The sequence below is a fragment of the Anser cygnoides genome, chromosome 20, assembly GCF_040182565.1.
Source record: "Anser cygnoides isolate HZ-2024a breed goose chromosome 20, Taihu_goose_T2T_genome, whole genome shotgun sequence".
NCBI classification, from domain to species: Eukaryota; Metazoa; Chordata; class Aves; order Anseriformes; family Anatidae; genus Anser; species Anser cygnoides.
The window spans coordinates 1588510-1609608 of NC_089892.1; positions in this window are offsets into that span (position 1 = coordinate 1588510).

A 21099-nucleotide genomic window follows, 5' to 3' on the forward strand; every position below is an offset into this window, starting at 1 on the left:
GATAAAACACTCCATTTATGGGGCCAGCACCTCACTGAAAGTGCCTTGCACGTGAGGAGAGCCCCATCCTCCTCCTGCAAAGCCCCACAGCACCGCAGCTCTGCGATGCGCTGCTCTCCCAACATGGCCGCCAGCGCCCACCCCAAAGATGGCTCCCGCAGACTCCGCCCTCTCCTGAGGTGGCATGGCAGCTGCGAGCGGCACCTCCAATCTGGCATGGTGGCTGCAGGGCTGCGGCAGAGCCCCTCGATGCCTTCCCTCAGACAGAGGTGGCTGCAGCAAGGGCCCCGGGCCACATTGTGGAGGAACACCCGCCCTCAGGAGCCTGGTGGGGCCTTGTGAGGGAGGGCACCCTCAGCCCGCGGTGCACCCACCGCTCCCAGCAGCTGCCCCCGGGCTGTGCTTGGTATCAACAGCGACAGAGGGTGGCTAGACATTTGTAATGGGGTGCAAGGGATGCTGTGGGAGGCAGAGGAGGACAGCAGGAGCTCCTGCCAAAGCTGAGCAGACATCAGCATGGCTCCACGTGGCAGCACAAACCACCTCAAGGGACAGTGACACACTTGCAGGACGCCCCAAAATGGACATCCCAGCACAGCAGCACTGAGGCCCAAGCAAAGGACAGTTTCTTCTGTCAGGCCAGAGAGAGCCTGCAAAACTCAACAGCTCTAGAAAGGAGTTAATTAAAGAGCTCCAGTTCCCTCCGACGCAGACCCTGGTCCTTTGTGAGCACAACAGTAAGCCCAAGCATTCCCACTGCTAATTATGAATAAGTTGAGGAGCTCTTTGATATCACTGCCGTGAGTTCATGCTGTTACCACATAGCATAGACAACACCCACATGAAACCACGTGTGTGTTGGATGCAGCCCCTCCCCTCCCTTGTTTTGTTTTTATGTTGCTTTCAAGCATTAGAGGCAATCTTTGTGTCCCAGGGACTTGCAATTCTCAGCACTGCTTCATGACAATGTAGCACTGTAATGGTGTCAGAAAATTTCAATGACTTTTTTCTATAAAAGTAATTCCTGCATTTTTCTCCTAAATGGGTGCATCCACAGGTAGAAATACAGAGCATGGAGGCACATGTAGGGCGATCCATGGTTGCAGCATATGCTCCCACGTCATGGGAATGAGGTCTCCTTTGCTAAGTTTTGTCACAACTCCTGACTGTTTCAGCATGGCCTTGAGTTTCGTGAGTAGCTCTGCGGTGATGTGCGCCGACAAGGAAAGCGACTGTAAAGTCGCACAGACTACCTCCAGAGGCTGCCTCTGCTCAAGGGCTCACAGAGGCATGCGCCAAGTGCTGAGCTAACACTGTGGTCACCTGCTCACTCAGCTATTGCAAATATGGTGGGAAGCTGATAGCAGCTCACTCCAATGCTTCCTTTCACCACTCAGTGCCAGGTCATCCAGCATTGTTTGCTAATGCCATGTCCATACTGGATGTTGAACTAGGCCACTGTGCCAGTGGCCTGAGCTGTCACGACAACTTTCTGCTGGAGGTACAGCACAGTGCATGCTCAGTATCACACAGAAATGAGTTCTGGATCAGTTGGACTAAATCTTGCAAGCACATGAAAACCATTAACTTCTCCACAGACTACATGGAACAGCACACGATAAAACAAAGCATGTCACAAATGGGAAAACCCACAGCAGTTTCCTCACGTACAAACTCCAGAATTCTCTCCTTGCAAACAGGTTACTTGCCAGTTTGTTATGATAAGTGATCTCTTTGCACCATTTGGTTAGATTAAGTATGGACACCAGCACATGCTCATGTTTGACATTGATTCTCCCCCAAAATTCCCAAAACAACACTAAGAGCAGCTGTAAGCTATTCCCTCAGGTCTGCTCCGGAGTGGTGATATTCTCTCTCTGTCCAGTCTGATAGACTGCGCTGGACTTGGCCTGCCAAGCTCAGCTAGCCATGGCCAGCTGCCAAGAGACCCTAACACGAGCATCTCACTGGAGAATTAATAGGAAGCAGAGAGCATTATCTGTGCAAGGGAATGACTGCTTCAAACAAGGACAAAATCAGAAAGCAGAAAATTAGAGCTTCAACCATGAAGTTCAAAGAACATGGGGAAAAAGCATGAAAAATAATTTTGACACTTTGAAGTAGAACTCAATTGTTCCATTAAACTGTATTTTTAATAAAAAAATAACAATAACAGCATTCCAAATATCTATTTTATACGCTTTACTAATGTATATTTTTTTAATACATGTCAGAAATTCTTACTTGAGGCAAATGCAATATTTATAGAAAGCAAGAGACTTCAAAACAGCTCCAGAGACTTTAAGCTCTCGATTTATTCACAGATTTAGAATAACTCAGGAATACAAAATGACAAAATGTACATTTTTTATATTGTTTACTAATGTATTGTCTCTTGTCCCTGATCCGTCATTTCCCTGACTGGAGGAAACATATTCAATTTCTTCACTCCCTTTAATGCTACATACTTCTGGAGGAAAATATTCCCATTTGGTGAAAATCTATTACAATTCTGTCTTGCAGAATATCACTCCCAGAGAATTATGTGAAGATCATTAATAAATACATTTTTACAATGACAGCCATTTCTTCTTTGGTCATGATTTGTATCTATTATTTGCCTCAGCCTCTCCAGTTCCCAGAGAAACTGGTGGTGAGATTGAAGGAGAGGAGAGGCAGTGCAGCTTCAGACCAAAATCCAAACAGGTTTGTCGGTGTCTATAAAGGCTAACAAGGAATTGGAAGTTAGTTAGCCCCAAGTTCGCCATGTCACTGGGTATAGAAAGATGCCCTCACCTTCCGCAAGAGAGCACCTCCACAATGCGTCGGCTTGTTCCGAGGAGAGGAGCACAGCACTGGGAGCCGTGCGTGCCGGGCTCTGCTCCCAGCTCAGACCAAGCACGGGTGGAGAACCACACCGCACCTGGGGGTCCCTGAAACGAAGGTCCTTCTTCAGCCAGGACATGCACACAGCACCTGGGCCCAAGCCAATCAGCTATTCTGGTGAGAAAAGCCATAAATAGCCAACAAACAGGGAATGGGTAAGAATATAGGAAAGCAGTCAAGTTATTCTTCCTTTTAGTGTTATGAACCATTAGTTAAAAAAAAAATAAAATGATTCTAGTTCCACAAAAGCACATTGTTTAAGAACACCAAATATTGGTTCTTTTTATATATATTGTCTGTGAAACATTCTTCTTACTGGAGGCATTTTTGAAATTGCAGAACTGGCTGTTTCTTTCTGCCTCTTCAATCCGCAGGCGAGCAGGCAAGCTTGCTTTCGCTGTTGCTGGCAGTGTTATAGGGAGGCAGTTTCACTTTCAGTTCTCGTGCGTTTTTTCATTACATTACAGTGCAGTTATATTTTTACAGCCATGCCTAAACCCAGCAGTAGTAGAGCACAGAAATTTTGGAGCAAATAGTCTGTAACACCCCTAATCTCCCCAACACCCCCATGCCCCCCTTCTTTGGCAGAGGTTCAACATTGCTCCAAAAAGGATGAAGGGGAAACAAACACTCAAAAGCAAGAGAGAAATCCTTGCAGCATGAACTGAAGAGCCTCCTGTCCCGGGCCTCTGCTGGAACAAAGTTGCAATATCTGGTTGTGTATACCTCAGCGTAACAGTGAAAGCTCAAATCCAGTACCGTGTTTTGCTAAAAAAAATGTACATTTGTACTTGCATTAATAATCTTGGATATCTTCTGCTTCTTTTTATTTTGGTGCCATATAAGTTTTAGAGTTTAGAGAAAATTGTCTGACGTTTTTCTAAAAAGTAATCCAGCCTCAGATTTTGGGGTGTAAATTTATTCCACGTGCTCTGTGCCTACCAGAGGACACTGGGAAGCAAAGGCATTTGTGAACCACATACACAAATAACTGGATGTGCAGCATAATACAGATCTGGGCAGACACTGGGTTATTTTTCCTTTCCAAGACAATCCTGGATCAGAATTAGTCCAAAAGACATGCTACCCTGGCAAAAGATAAGTCCAGAGCTCTCCCAAGTGTACTGCTGATGAATCAACAGCTCCAGCACTCAGCCAGCTCAGTGTTGTGCTAGATGTACAGCAATAAATGGTGTATTTTTGCTACACAAATTGCAGCAGCAAAGATACGCTTTGAAAAGCAAAACTGTTGAAAGGCAATTAGCACACCAGTTCACTATAATACTACAGTGTTTCTTTTCTCATTAGACTTTCCCTGATGTTTCCAGCGCCTACCAATGTCCTGCTCAGGAAAAAAAAATAGTTTCAGTGCCTTAGGAAAACTGCTCCATTTTCTGACAGAGAGAAAACAAACTGGTAAGGCCACGAGTCTCCTGTTGGACTCCCATGGGCTCTGCAAAGACACAGAGACCTATCCAGGATCTACAGACCTCAACTGCAGGATGAACTACGGGTGCAATCAGTGCTTCATTTCCTGTGGAAGCACCCGGATGAGCCAACCGATGGCTGCTGTTCAGAAGAACAATTACAATATTTTGGCAAGAATAATTTCTTTGCAGGACAATTTCACTAGTGCTGTAGTAGCACCTTATAACCTCTTTGACTGGAATTATTTTATTTCTTTGTCCCAAAAATATAAGAGCAAAGCCTTGTGGACACCAAAAATGCCCCCTGTCACCCGAATACAACCATTATGCAATTATCTGCTGAGAAGTGAAGATCAACTTTTAGATCAACTCTGCTTCACAGGCTTGGGGAAAATGGTTTCAAATTAGGTCCATGGAACAAATTCCTTGGCTCAATGACACCATAGCTCTTATTCAACTCTGCTATAAAGGGCAGAAGTAACCCTCCGACCCTCATGGGCCCTGCTTCAAGCCCGTGGTGAGCTCCTAAACTAGCAACAGCCAGTTTGGGCTATTTTCCTTACATATAAATAAGGAAACGTATGCCAATAAGAATTTTGGTTAAACTACGTGATAAAAACCTAGGTATTTGTCTGTATGGAAACTACCCATGGCCACAAGGCCTATGGCAAAATGCCACCTGCGCTGGGTCTGTAGACAGCTGGTTGCCAGTGACTCCGCACCCAGCTGCTGCTGTGCAAACCCCAGCTGGTGCCATCCAGCATCACAAACAGCAGCTTTCCACAGCACTAGGGCTGGCACTTCGCACTGGCACCAAACCCATTCGGCTCCTCTCAAGGACAGGACGTCAGAGCAGGTTTCGGATCCCAGGGAAACCCGTGCAAAACCCCACCATTTCCCATCCCCTCTGCAACCCGGCCTGCCTGCTTTTTGCTGCCAGGGCCTGCAGCTCGAGCTACTGCAGGGTCCCGCATTGAGTCAGTCCTGCCTGTATCAGTTACTGACGTTTCCCTGTTCATAGCTCCTGCAGCAGCAGTCGGCAGGGCTCAGCAAAGCAATGGCTCAGGGGCAGGGGGGAAGGTTTCTCATGCTTGGGGCGTGCTGGGTGAGCAGGGCCCACGAGCTCTTGTGCCAAGGAAGCTCCTTCTCGCTCTGATATTTCGTCTTAGCAGGACCTCATGTTTTCGCATCTTGCTCCAGTGCTCATTCTCAAGGCTGACACACACAGCTATACCCTGTGTGGCCCCTGATAATTCATGACAACACCAGTGACTGACAAGAGCTGGCACCTTCCCCATCAACACGCGCTCTGGGCCAGCATGAGCAGCATATCTACAGTCGAGGAGTCTCAAAGTAAATGCTGGAGTGAGTGCTCATGGCTGTATCTTGCAAGCACTGTTCAAAAGACTTGGCTCCTGGGGCTGGAGTGTATCATCTCCAGTGTGAGCCTTGCTGAAGTTAATATTAATGATACAATATTAATGCTACAGCTAACCCAGCCAGCTGCTGCACAAGGAAAGATGAGAGTTTATAGCAGAAAAGTCCCTGCAGCCTATTAGTTCTCTGCAGGACAGCAGTCTCCTCCTTCCAGATGTGCACTCTGGCGTTCAGCTCCAGAGCATCTGAGTGCTGGGGAGATGGCAAACTCCACACATGCCAAACATGTGTCGGAAACATTTCTGAGAGGCTTCTGCTTGAGCTGCCCATCCCACTCTGTCCCGTGCTTTCCCCACACGACCGCAAGCAGCAGCGCCGCGCCAGGCTCTCGCCCTCAGGAATGCCATCCTGAAGCCGCTCACGGCGCTCAGCCCCAGCTCCGAGGGCTGCCGCTGCCCCAGAGCGCGCAGCCCACGGCAGCTGCACGGGGACCGGCTTTGCTGTGCTGCACGTACAGGTTTTCTTGTCTCCCCAGCTCGTAGGTACACACCAGCCTACGTGTATGCTGCTGAACGCAGGTGGGTTTGCGTCTGGCACACGCTGAGCTAGCAGGACAGAGAGGAGCCCAGTGCCTTTATACGAGTTACTAATTTTCAATAAGGAAAATGTTGCTTGCTCAAAGGGTACAACCATCAACATGAATCCTTTTTCACTGTATGTCTAACTACAATGCAGTTATCAGTTTGGTGGTGGATGCTAAATTTAATTCTCGTCCACACAGAAGTACTGGGTTTCCCCAAGCTGCACATTTTCATATGCTGGAGGACTTTTTGCAAGGATAAAAAGGCATCAACGGAGCAGCAATTGCTGTGTTCCACACTAGAGGTGTGGCTGCTGCCTCCCCCTACAGTAACTTTACCAAATAAGCTCCTTCAGGGAATTACAGAGCTGAACTGTTAGCAACCACTGCCCTGTCATGGATACAGCCATAACCCAAGACAGAGCCATACCCTGACAGAGAGGCTTGTCAGATTTTATTTGGGAGCAAACAGTATTTCGATGAAAGAGAGGCAGTTAGTCTAACGATGCAGGCAGAGAAATTAGCCAAGATGCACCAGAGGTACAGCGGGCAATGTACTAGCAGGAAAAAAAGTTGAGCAAGAAGTGATTTTTTTGGACATTAGTGTCTGCATACAGATCCTACACAATTAGACCTCCTGGAACGATATGTGTTGGTCTTTCTGGTGTCACTGTCTGCCCTTAAGAGACAAATGTTTTCTGCTCTTCTCCTCTTTCCTCAGAAAGGTGTAAGTGACATCTACGTAGGTGGAGAACAAATTTTGTTCCACCGAGTTCTGGTACATTAAACCTAATAAATATGCAAGAGATGCAGTAGTATCTAATGCTGTGAGCTGGCTGCCTTTGTGGTACATCACTACTAAGCAGAGTGCAGAGTGGGCCAGCCCAGAGCAAAACTATTGTTTGCATTTGCCTTTTCCTTTTGACATTTTCACTGTGTGTTCTTTTAGGATTGTAAATCTCCTGCAATGTCTTTACAACTCAGCTGTGAGGAGGCAATATCTAAAAGGCTGAAGAAGAAAATGTCCTGCCACCTGGGAGCAGCACTCTTTATCTCCCCAGTAACGTTCAGGTGTCTTGGGCCGGTTTGGCTCTCTTCTCTTCCACTGTGATATTTTTCAGTCAATGCATGCCTGATTCTTTTTTTGTTCTGTCCTGAATTGCAGGTAGCTTTGAAAAAACACGCATGAACCAGCCCTGCCAGGTGAAAAATAAAGGCTTCTGATTGCTATCATTATTATCATACCACTAGACATTTTATTAACACTAAAGTGTGACATTTCCCTCCAAAGAAAGGCCTTCTTCTGCCCTTCTGCGTGGCTACTTTATTGAATCCAAACTCCGTTTCCGAGGATCTTCACCTGTTTAAACGCTGCTGTGTTTCTAAAAGCAATTTAACCTTTCATCTTTTATGGATGTATCCTTTTTTATCAAAAATCCTATAGGGCCATTTTTCTCCTCATCTCCTTGTGATCTCAGTGATATTACGTGATGTAGCTTTTGAAGAAGAAATGCCGAAACAGCAGCTGCACCACCTGCAGCTAATGCAGCGGGAAGACGGAAAAGGCAACCTGGAAAAATCCCTTTTCAACATTTCTCTCACAAGCTCCTGGTAAGAATCCCCCAAACTGACAATGTCTCTTGCATAGAAATTAAGGGCAAGTGCTCGGGAAGGGGAGAATGGCCTGGAGATATTGCCCATGTAAAGCCCATCAGCTCATTTTCTAGCCTTGCATCCGCTCATTGCATTGACAACTCAAGCACCACACAGCTTTAATTATTTATTTTTAGCCATGGCTGTGTGTTGTCCAAGGTAACGCGGTCTCCTGAGATGCAGAAAGCCACTCGGAACACAATCAGTGCCCAGAAGGCGCGGTGTTTAGAGACAGGGCTGTTTTCAAGGCACTGTTGGATGATTTTACTGCTTACTTACTGCATGGCTCTCGGGAGACTCTCGGTTCAATAACAAACAGACAAACTACAGACACTAGTACGTATTTTCCTCTACCAAATCCTCTAATGCTAGTTCAGCCCAGAGCACTCAGAGAAATTCACCGCAGCACATGGCCACCTTAGCTCCCCCTGTAACCCTGCCACCCAGGCGTCCCCCCGAGCAACGCTGCTCCGTCCTGGCCGCCTGCCCGAGCCCGCTCCTGGGCCAGGCCGCGGCACCGTGGGGCTGCACTGGCACCGGCCGCAGCGGGCGCGTTCCTCCTGCCAGGGCCGCGTGCCTCAGAAAATATAGCCTGGCTTTCCTGAGTCACTGAGAAGCACTTAGGAGGGTCTCGTGGAATTTTGAACCAGGGGCAAACACAGAACTTGGATCTTCTCATGCTCGGGTCCCGGCTCTCTGATCTGAGGACCATACGTTCTCCAGTGACTGTGAAAGGTGACTGCTGAGTGCTGCTGAGGAAAGTCCCCTCCTTGGTGTGGACATCTGTCCCTGAGCAGGAGCTGCACTCAGTGACCCTGAATACAATTTAGTCAGCAGATCTCCTGCTCCTCTCCCCCTCCCCTTCTCTGTCCCTCTGCATATCAGGAGTCAGTTCGTGGTTTTGGAGCTTTTGCTTCAGTAAAACTTCTCCCAGTCACGCCTGGAACATCCTCCCTCGCTATGGAAGACGGTACTGAGCATTTCAAGCACAAATGAATGGATGTGCCTCACAGACGTGCCATGCCTGAGCCACAGTCAAAATCTACATTTAGCTGTGATTTACTTTATAAAACACATTAATAAAAACAATTAAAGCCACATAGCCAGGGCATCCACCAACCAAAGAGACGTCATTAACATTCTCTGCACCTGAATAACAAGCAAGGAAAAACAACACGGGATTTAGAGTTCAACTTGCAAAAGATAACACCATGCATTAGAAGCGAATGAGCCTCCCATTGGGAGCAGCACTAGAGAATGGAAAGAAAATAAAGTAGGGCAGTGTGCCAAATTCAGGAGGTTTAAAAAAAAATAAGCAGCACAGCCATCACAAAAGAATCCCCGTTTCAGCCCAGCATGGGAGGAAGTATGAACTGAAACCCAACGAGGATTTCCATGTTACTGTCTTAATTTGTAAAGGCTTTGAAAAATAACACAATGCTGAGCTGGTCTTTCTTTTTTAGGAAGAGGGGAGAGGGTCAAAGGGAACTGTATTGGTTATCAAATAATGACAGAAAAAGCTATTCTGTCTGGCTCTCCTAAACTCCCAAGTGACTTGAAGGGACACAAAACACATCCAAAGAAACCCTTGCTCAGGAAGGCAAAGCAAAGCCTGCACCTTTCTCCCGCATGCTGCTCTTGTGTAGCTGCTCCCTGCCTCCTTGCTGCGCACTGACACACAGCAGCTGTCCCCCAGAGGGACAGGAACTGCACCTTGAAATGGAGACTGATGCTTTCCCTTACGCAGGCAGACAAGCTTTGGAGACTATAAAGCATATGGCGATAATGGCAGGATTGGATCTCACGCATTCAGTGACAGTTCTGGACACACTCCACGAAGAGCACACACCTTGTAATTACTTCTCCAAGCTGGAAGAAGTTTATGCTCATAACACAGGTGCTGGCCATGGAGCCTATTTGTCCATATTTTGAAGGGATGCTACACGCATTTCTAACTTTTCCTTTTCATCCTGTTTTCAAACCTGTTCAGGATTTTTGCTTTTTCCCATTCTTATTCTGACAATTTTAATTGTATAAACCCAGCTTTTCACCTTTTGTTGCTCAGTGGATATAGGAGAAGGCAAAATGCAGGTAGAGCACCACAAAAGCAAAAGGCAGGTGAGCTTTGAAGGAAAAGGGATCTGGGAAAGGGACAAAAAGGAGCATAGAAATGGAGGGTTGATCTCTGTTGTACTCACAGCATGCAGTAAGCCAAGCAACAGCTACTGTACCTTAACTAGGCAGCCAGTAGAAAATCAAACCTTCACTGTGATCAATAGGATAACGGTGAGAGTTTGATTAGCCTTGGAAAAATTACAATAAGGAGAAAACTTTTTCTCTCCATGGGCTGGGTGATTTCCCTGTGAAAGTTTTTACAAGAATGAGGCTGCATATAATGCGTCTTGTTAACCCAAATTACATGCACTCGAATTCCCTCTCTTTCCCCAAAGAAATCAGAGAAGAAATCAGGCGTGAAATGGCATGTGGGTGGGGCTGAGCAGAGCAAGCACTGCACTTGTAATTAAATGAGACTTGCCGAGCCCCCACTTCTCAGAGCCTTGCAGGTTTTGTGCTGGGCTCTGCTCGCTACCCAGAAGCACGGGCACATACTACTGGTGTACAGACTTTGAGGGCTCTGTGCAAGAGAAAGCAAGCTGCAGGGAAGGGGGTGCCTCTTGCCTTCCTCGAGGTCAGGAAACCCTCAGACCTGAACTTCTTGTGGCAGCCCCAGAGTTGTCTGCTACCTCTGTATTGTCTACTGATTTGCCAAGTCCACTTTTTAATATCTCAAACAGAAGGGCTTCTGTCCTATTCCCTGGAGATAACTGAAGAGCGTGGTGCATTGCAGTTTTAATGCTCTAGTCATGTTCATTGTTTCTACAGCCAGATAATTGACCAAGCTCCTCACCCAAGACCCTGGGAGCCCGTTCTGCCCTGTCCTCTCAGTGGGAGCCCACAGCCTGAGGGTGCTGCTCTGTCGGCCCCAGCTCGGTGAAATTCCTTCACTTGCTTGCTGCTGGTGGGACAGCACATGTGAAAGAAGTACGCCAACCCCATTTCTACAGTTGAAGACTGAGCTGCTAGAGGAATTTAATGGCAAGATGGATATTTGGCTATGAAAAAAGATGTTGGGACCACCCAAAACTCCTGCATTGCTGTGCATTGCCCTCTCCGGGAGCAGAGATCTGCCATCGCTTCCAGCCTTGCGCTCCTCCAGCTCCTGGCATCCGCTGGCCTCGAAGCCGCTGCCTCCATCTCCACTTCTCCTCCTCCCCTGCCGCTGGGTGCTGGCACCGGGCCTGCTGGGCCCCTGCCGCCCCAGCCTCCCCGCAGCTTCTGGCTTAATTTCTGCCACTGAAGCACACGTTCGGTGCCAGTGGTCCCAGTGATGCAAGGGGGGGCTGCGATTGCAGTAACGAGCCAAGTAAGCAAGCCCTAAGGGGAGCAGCAGGGACAACATGCTGGTGGTGCTGCCTTCCCCCGGGAGTGGGACAGGAACGGAAAGAAAGGCAGCCGAGTGAAGGGGGCAGGCAGGAGACACTGGAGAGGCAGTGGGTGGAAGCCAGACAGCAGCGGACAGAGAGTGAAAAGCACTGCCTACCAGTTAGATGTGAGGAGCACAAGGGGAATACGAAGCCGAAAGAGATGCTAGATCAGGGACACGGCGATGCTGAAGAAGAAGCCACGGTTTAGGCCTTTGCAACCATAATTGGTGAGGAGATCTGCTTACGAGAGGATCAGCTCTCCTCGCTGACTGACAGCTGCTAAGTGTGCCAGTAGCTCCAAAGGAGATGTTTTCAGTGCACGCACCTCGGGCTGCCCCTGCTGATCTGCTGCCTCAGGTCAGGTATATTTTATACACTAGAAAATAGCAGCATCTTCAACAGTTCCTGAGAATCTCCTCCTCTGCAGTCATCAAAATGCACTCCTCATTCACAGTCTCCTTCCTACACTGGGAATATCTCAACCCTTAGCAACAGGTGATGACAGGGCACGACATGTTGTATCACTGCTTCAGTCTCTAGAAGACTGAGATTAGATTTCTCCTGTTTTTGCATTAACGTCCCGTGAGATACGTAGGACTCGGCTTTCAAGCGAAGTATCATGTTTCCTATCCACGGATGTACAGCAGAGCTCTGCACAAAAATAGCATATTGCTATATTGGTAATCCTTTTTTTTTTTTTTTTCTTTTTTGATTCAGAAAACCTTTGCTTGGGGGCCAACTTAATGTAGTGTTTTGACCATCCAGTTGTCACCTCAAGATCTCACAAAATTAAACTCATTTTTCATTACGGCCCCGCATAAACAGTAGAGACAGCCTTGTGGAAAACACGGTCAAGGCTGCATTTTTTAGAGATACTCTGTGCAACTGGCTTTTCTAGGGGCCAGAACCTATCTGGTTTGGTTTGGTGAGGAAACTGTTTGTTTGCTAAACAAACCCAACCAGGCCGTCACCTGACACAAACACAGAATTACGTTTTTGTAAAAAAATGGCTGGAAACCAGCGCCCCTAAGTCTTGATTGTGTCCAGAAACAGTGAGGAGAAGAAAGCAGAGGGGCTCTGACATTAATTAGATACTTCTTGTTCTCGCTATATCCAAATTGTCTCAGAAACTGTCATGAAACCACTGGCTTGCTTCCAGGTACCTCTGTGAAAAGGAGGACTGCAAGCCTCAAACTGGAGCTCTGGGAAGGCGACGCTTCAGGAGTGGGAGAACCTGGAGATTTAGTGCTAAGCCAAAAAAATTGCTGCAGCTATGCCACAGCCACCCATTTGTTGCAAATTACTGGAAATGTAGGGATGGAGAGGTTTCGTACGTGGGACCCAAACGGGGCAGTTGTGTGTGTGTCCAGCCAGGGAACTTTCCCAGAGACGTGACAGCTACAAACCAACCCGCTGCATTCCTGAGCTCTGCAGATCGTGTGCAGTATAGCTGCAAGCCTTCAGCCTCCCTAATGAATCCCGTTAACTGGATCATTAACAATGATCAGTTACACAAATGGCAAAAGAGGTAACCGGTTATTAACAGAGGACTCTTTTACTGTTTCTAAAAATATGCCTGTGCAGCTAGGTGTTTCGTTGTTCTCTACGCACACGTTAAAGAGAAACTGCAGAGCAATAAACGTTAGTATTTAAAAACAACCAACTTAAGCAGGGCACATTCAATATTACTTTCCTCTTTATGGAGGAATAACAAAGGATCCCTAAGCTTCTATGGTTCTACAGAGACTATAAAACGATTGTGAGTTTAACTGAATCTTTCCTGGTTTTGAAGGTATAAGATTAGTGTATATCAAGGGAATACGCTTTGTTAATACTTGAGGTTCAGTCCAGCTGCATTTTTCCTGTGTTTTACGGCATCTGTTTTTGTCACTTCCAACAGCTAGGTAAAGCTCCGAGATAAGAAACATACCCCAAACTGACTCTGTAAAGAGACAACAGGTTGGGCTGACAGTTTCCCAGTGCGGGCTTTGCAGAACTGGAAACTTGGGCATCCAGAAAAGTGCAGCATTTGTGCAGTAAGTGACACCTTTCCTTGTCAATTATTCATACCGAACAACAGATTTACTGCTCAGTAAATACATTTAATGAAGAGAGCCAGCTTAAAGTAGCAAACAGCAGTGTTGGGTCCAAGGGCAGCATGTGCAGTGCCCTGGGATTGTCCCCTCCGTATTTCTGACAGAAAGCTTGGACAAAAGAAAGAAAACAATAATCCCTCCAACATACTCTTGTCAGCTTTTACCTTGTGCTAACGACACGGGCTGGGATGCCGAGCAGTTAGAAAGTACTGGATATTTAAGTATGGCTACACCCAATATAGATTGTTTTCTCCCTAGCCTGCACGGCATGAGTCTAAAATCCTTCCCCAGACCAAAGCCTTGCCCGTGGCTGGGGACGGCATCACCTCTAACTCTGTAACTCCTCCTTATCCCAGCAATCTTGCACTCCTGACCTCTGGGACCGGCGTTCTTCCCACACACGCTCCCAGTGGTTTTTATACCGAAGTGATCCTTACCTTCGTTCGGTTGTAAAGCTCCTGGGGCTTTTCCTGTCTTGCAGGGAAGGAGAAAGGATAGACTTTCATGCTCCCAGGCTTACCTTTTTGACTGTGCTTAGTTTTCCACACCCCTGCTTCACACACCCATGCTTTCTCATCTGCAGTTACCAAAGAATATACTCTAGTGTCTCCTTCCTGGAAAGGAAGGTTTCCTTCAGCACCGGCCAGTATAAATTCATCTACATGTGATAGATTTGTGCATTCTCACATATCTTGCAAATCCCTAAATGGACACACAGTGGTTTATGTTTCTGTTTTGCAGAATAACATAAATCAGGTCCTCCTGTCTCCAGCACGGCTTAGTCAAGAGACAATTAGGGCTCAGAAGATGAGAGGAGAGATGCACATACATTCATCTGCTGTGGTTTCGTTTTTCGCGGCTTGCCATATGAAATGTAATGACTTCCACTTTGCAATTACACACATTTTGCACTAGTTTGGCACTGTTCACTCAAAAACTTCAAAGCACTTTCTCAAAATAAAGTCAAGGAACCTCTGGACAGCCTCCATGTGGCAGCTACAAAGTGAACTCGCGTCAGCGGTGGAAGCCGGACGCGGGAGCCCTGCCTCGGTCTCTGCTCCAACCCATAGAAACAGAAAGAACAGAAAAATCTGGAGTCCTGCCAGAAACACATTCTCCCTTTTAACACCTGGCATCACCTCCGGTATAATTGTGGAATTAAAATGGATTATATTTATATGCAGATCTTGTAGACCGTAAAAGCAGCCTGGCTTTCAGTCTTTTCTAAGCCAGCTGGTAATGATGGTGTCTGCATGTAAGCCGCAGCAACACACCTCACACTCCAAACACGGATCCCCAGGAACTGGAGCTGTTTTGTGGAGAGAAAGTAATTCTACAAATAGCTGCAAATGTCTTTTCTGTGACTTCTCTTTTGTGCTGGAGCAGCCAGAGGGGACTCTGGAAAATCCTGTCAGTGCTGGTGGGTGTTGGTGCACGCAGGCTATAACCTCTGGGACAAAACAGAAAGGCAGAAAAAGAGCGTGTGCACACAAAACATGACTGGGAACAGTCTGCACTTGGGGAGTCAAAGAGTAAAGATTCACAGAAAAGAGCATTGTACAGCTTTTGTATTAATCTAAAATGGATCCCTGAATTCTGTAGGCACAATGGGGGTAGAACTGGAAAAGACATAAAGATAAATGAAGGCCACAAATGGGGATTACATTAAAAAGGCTCTCGGAATGTGTGTGGTTAGGCTTATTTCTGTAACGTGAATGACACTGACTGCAGTGTAACTTTTGCCATCATTTAGTGTGTTGGGTGATGTGTTAGGAGCCAATGCCAAGTGTATATGAAATGGAGAAAGTCTGGGTCTGTATTAATTAGGACTGAATGAAAGAGATCGTAGGAACATCCGCAATTGATTTCTTAAAGCATAATACCATCTCCAAAAGGCACCAGCAGCTGGCCAGTGCAGCAGGCCGTTCCAAGAATTCTCTTCCAAAGCCTGCCCAGATGAAAGTGAGCACTGCAGACAGCGCTGGAGGGGAAGAGCCTCGTTTCAAAGAGCAGTGCAGGCCCGTGGGTATGAAACATCGTATCTCCCGAGTCCATGGGTAGCTCACACTTGTCTGCCTGCTTCTCCAGAACCAGTCAGATCATACGCTAACAAAAATGGATATAAAAGCTTTTGAGCTACTTCTAAGGGCTCTGTGCATGTGAACTAATAAAGGCAAGTTTATGGTCAGCTGGGTTAAATCCACTAGACAACAGTCTGCAACTCCAGTACAAAATGTTCAGCGGGTCTACAGCTTGAAAAAACCTGAAACTGCCTGCCCAGAATAATCGCTAAAGCCATGCTAAATAAAGAGTCCTTCAGCCTCAAAAAAAAAAAAAAATAAATCACACAAGCATTAACAAATCCTCAGAACCTCTAGGTGCAAGAGATGAGATGTCTATGGGGCAATGCCACCTGTTTACCCTCTTATCTGACTGTGGGTGAGGAGCCTGGCCTTTCAAAAATTGTTCTTCCCTACGTTCACAGAAACCTTGCCCAGACTGGCTTGGCATCAGCTTCTTGCTCAATCACAGCCTGCAAAACAATATTACAGAGTATCTCTTTTATTAGTCTTGATTTCCAGAACAGGCACAGCAAAAAATGAGTGATCAAACATGTGGAAATGATGTGAGAAGGCAAATGAAATTGTTGGTGGAAAAGCAATTTCTGGAGGCTAGAGGCTGTAATCAGAAAAAACACTTGAAACCTGTCCATGCTGATCTCACATCTGCACTCCCCGCATGCTGAGGTTAAGCAGTTGGAACACATCCCTGTGTGTGATGTTAGTTAGGGAAAAACCTGGTTCGAGCAATATTTTGAAGGTGTGACATGGTAAGGTGGAGCTACCTGAGGTGTTGGGTAGCTCCAAAGGCACAGCGACTGCACAGGTCGGAGGCATTCAGCCAAAGAGAATAAACCACAGCTGCCAAATTTTCTTGTAAATTCACCAAGATCAGAACTGATAAGAACATAAATATGCCTCTAGGGCTCATTTCTTCCTTTTGGCTTGAAGGAGAGCCAGAAACATCTGACAGAACTGTACATTGAGAGCCACGGGAAGAATTTTGATTTTTAGATCTGTGTAGGGACGGCAGAAGCTGTTTCTAGCTCTAAAGGTTTCAGCCAACACAAATAATGCAGGGATTAGAGCTCCTTATCATTGTTACCCTTTATTGGACCAATATGCTCATGGAAATTCAAAATTCCTTCCTAGGAACACTTTAAATTACCAAAGCATGAGCATCTTCTCACTGTTTTTGAATAGGAACCAAGGAACATTAAACTACATAGTAATTCCCATGCAGTGGATGGATAACGGCCTGGTTAGTTCTGTGTCAATGTAAGAAAAATATATGGATATTTCCGTGTTTGCAGTGCTGCAAATTCATTGTGACTTCCCTAACCCTAAATCCCTGTATTGCTGATTTTTATCAATTAAACCATAGAACTGCATAACACTTTCCAAATATTTTTGTCCCTCTTGTTAAAGCTATTACATTTTTCATAGGTACTTGGCTAAACTATGCGATGGTTAGTATAGGTTTCTCTTTTTAATGAAAAGCTTAATTATTTCTTTTTCTCTAGAGGTTGTTACAAAAACTGTCTGTTAAGTGCTGGATTTTACAATCTAATAAATGGATATAATGCCATGTAAACAAGCTGTGTAAGTATATATACAGAGACAAGCCTTTTACAGGGACTTTTTTAACAAAAGAAAAACTTTCACAGAAGTGGTATTCTCGGGAAATAATTATAATTTGCACAGTATAATGCACTAGCATGCTAGATGATATTGTTAGATACGAATTTACTGTCAGCAGGTTGCGTATTTGAGGTACTATGCTTTGCTCAAGACAAAACCCCCAAAATATTGACTGACTTTTGTTGCTACAAAAATCCAGTTGTCAGGCCAGAAAGAACTGCTGACATCATATTAATCTGATGAGAAGTCCTTTAACTGCCCAGTATATCTTTTTATCTAGTCCTTGGAAAAAAAAAAAAAAGAAAAAAAGAAAAAAAAAGGAAAAAAAAAAGATTTCTGTCAGTCAGATAAATGCCATTCATGGTCCTGATCCAGCACAACTCTTTTTACCAGGCTGATGGTGAGAACAAACAGGCGTTTAGTTAGTATCAAAGGTTAGGGGGGAAAGAGAATACAAATGAAGTAAAAAATTGTAGTAATATAAATTTCTGTTAGGCCTGTTGGAATTTGCTGCCTCAGTGGAAAACATTTTTGAGGCTGGATTTTCTTTCCTTCAGTGTGTGTAGGTCTTGATGATCTTAAGGGTCTCTTCCAGCCTAAATTATTCTATGACTCGATGATGTTACGAACATGGAAAACTCACTGTTGCAGCTGGAAATAATTCCTCTGGCGTGTGCGCTCGCTGCCTCGTGTAGCCAGGGCCGGTTTCTGTGACAAAACCCAGACACGACTCGGTGACAGCGAGTCGTATCTTGACTGTGCTTCACTCAAAGTAAAGAGTGAAAACTCCCTACAAACAATCAAATGTAAGAAATGCAGCTAAATTCAGCTGAAGATTCTCTAACTGCCCTTTCACATCAGCTGCTTTTTTAACTACGGATAGCAAGACATGATGACTGACACGAGGCAACGGTTACTTCCCTTCACGGCACGAAGCCTAAGCTACCTTCAGTAAAACAACCTAAAAATGCCTCTGTAAAACCCCAAATGCTAAAAGACTAACTGTAGCACACGGATTGCAAAAATAGAAATGTTAGCAGAACAAGACATGGATACTGATTACAATTATAAATTATTACAAATAGATTATTGGTCTCTCTGACTTTCCTAGTTCAGCCTACTTATTAAACATTTTCAGGAAAGGTTACCACGTCGAGCATGAAGATGCCTTCCTAGCAGCACCGCCCCACAGAACAGTGGGATAAATGCTGCATCAGCAGAGAATTTACTTCTAAAAGGTAACATTCTGATATTCAGTGGAGCCATCCTGCCTCCATCGACAGTAATTTTCAGACAAATTACTGGTAACTCACCTAACATCACGACAGATTCAAACTTGATTCTTCACTTTCCAGACTGAAATCACATCATTTTAAGCATCCCAGCTAAGTCCTGCAATGAATTAAAGACCATCTCTCCATTTACAAAGTGAAAACATGAGCACTTGCAGTCCAGCTGCTGTGTTGCTTGTCTTCATATTCATGGCAGCTTCCCGTGTGTCAGAAAGATGCCCTCTTTATTCCCTCTTTGAGTGATTTTCCAGCCCTAAGATATTCTTAGAACACATTTATCAACTATAGATCAAAAATCTAATTCTTTTAATTCTCTTTAATTAGGATGAGGACAGACCACGATTCATATCACCCCTGCTGTCTACATGGGTGGTGATGTATGGTACCAGAGGCTCTGACCAGCCGTAAATGCAATGTATGGGAGTGTGTGAACAATTGGTGTGGTTTGCTAGGTTTATTTCTTTAAACAAAGGTGCTGCAGACTTGGGCATAATGATTTCAAGTATGGGAGTAAGGAGAGTTCCAGTCAACTCACTTGAGGGACAAGACAAAAAGGACTCGTAGGTCTGGAAAGTGAGATGTAATATTGCAAACTTGGAAAGCAGAAATGCACAAAGCTGGCAACTGCATAAATTATATGCAGCAAATAGCAGATGCACGAGCATTTCACACCCAGCCAAACCCTGGCTGCTAAGGTGAATTGGACACGTTGCACATGCGTTTCACTCTGTAGCCTTTTCAAACGCAGGTCAAAGTGGTCTGGAAAATGCATAGACTTTCATTTTACAGATCATTATTTTACTACAGATATTAGCACTCTCAAAGTGCTAACTACACTTCCAAAGAACTATCTTTCCCATATTAGCTATGGATGAAATAATTGCTACCAGGAATGACTTAAATGGTTAGAGCCTCCCTATTAGGAGGGATAAATTGTAATTCAGCTACTTTCAATGCAAATCTCTCTTTCCAAGGACTATTAAGTCACTGTGAAGACCATAAGCATGTACACTTGGAACTTCTTTTAGTTGGATGGCTTTGCTACCATCATGCCTAAATCTCAACTCCGGTTCATACTTTGATTTTTTTTTTTGTCCTTTTTCTTTTGAGAAAAGGAGATGATTACTAAAGGTGTCTAAGTTTTGATCTTTACCTTCCAAAGGGAAAAAAAAAAAGCAGCTATAGGAAAGTGCTCTAAATGTGTTCTTAACAGTTAGTAAGAAATGATAATTTGGAAATCAAAGTATCCTAGAGGCCCTTTCTCCATCCACAGTGTTTTTTATAAACTCACTTTTGCTTCCAGAGCAAGCATTCAGCTTCTTTGTTAGTATAACGATCCTTGGCCTTCTCTCCCCAAACTTAGACAACATGAACTAAGAAATAAGTTTTATGAAATGTAACTATTAACAGTATCAATGGATTTTAAGTTGTGATTACGTACCACTTACAGTAACACTATGCCTCATAACAAAGTATGTCTATTCGGTATTCTTAAGATCAAATATTCTCTCCTTGTTTGACAAGAACAATCCAGTTGCTGCCAAGTGACTTGGAAGTTTTTCTAATGCATAATCCCCTTTCATATTCTTTATTGTTTATGAACTCAAAGACAAAATATCTGCATTATCTTAAATAAACTAGGTAAAATGTATTTCAAAAAGTTTCTTGAGTCAAAAAGTAGCAAATCATTGTATGTATTTTCCATATTTGTATAGGTTTCATTATATTCTCATTCTAAGTTACTCTTAAGTCTCTTTCATATTAAAAAATGAACTACACACCTATCATGCAAAATGTAAAGAAGTATGTTCAACTAGTTCAAATTAGATATACAGTAAAAATACACTTCCAAAGAAATATCATTTCCATTTTTGTTCATGTTTTTAACAGAATTTCAGACTAATACATCAAATGTGGAACTGTACAAGTATGTGAAGAAACATTAGGTTTGCAGTAGTAAAAAAATGTACAGCATTCAAAACCAACAAACTCTAAACAACCAAACAATACCACAGGATTGAAACAATCATGGGGACAACATAGGTCATTGGAGCCAGTGAGTGAATCCTAATGTACCTACATAAAGACCCTACATAGAATATCGTCTCTTATTTATATGCAAAATCCCTGATTTGATTAAACCAGACAATTATCTAATTGTCTCTTATAGGTTTCAGATAATATTAACACTAGAGTATTCCCCTTCATAAATTTCAGTTATTTGAAAAGGCAATATTGAGAGTTGTTTTGAAAGGTATTTCCATCCATGTGGATTCAGGTAGTTAAAATACAAGATCACAAATAAGAACCATCCGCTACATTTGCTGTAACACTTACGAGTTCAAGATTCTGTTTTTTAAAACTGCTTACAGGTTAATACACAGGGTTTCTAATTATGGGCTGTATCCTTTTAACATTGGACCAACATTGCCGTTTAAATCAAGAAAAGATACAGCAAAGCACGTCAAAAAATAAAATCTCCAAGGTAGCTGACAATGAGCAAAACATTACATACAGCAGAATCTGTGTCTGAATGTCTGTGAAAGGCGTACTCTTTTACAGTCCGCTAACCAGTACAATTTACTTATTAGACATTTGTAAT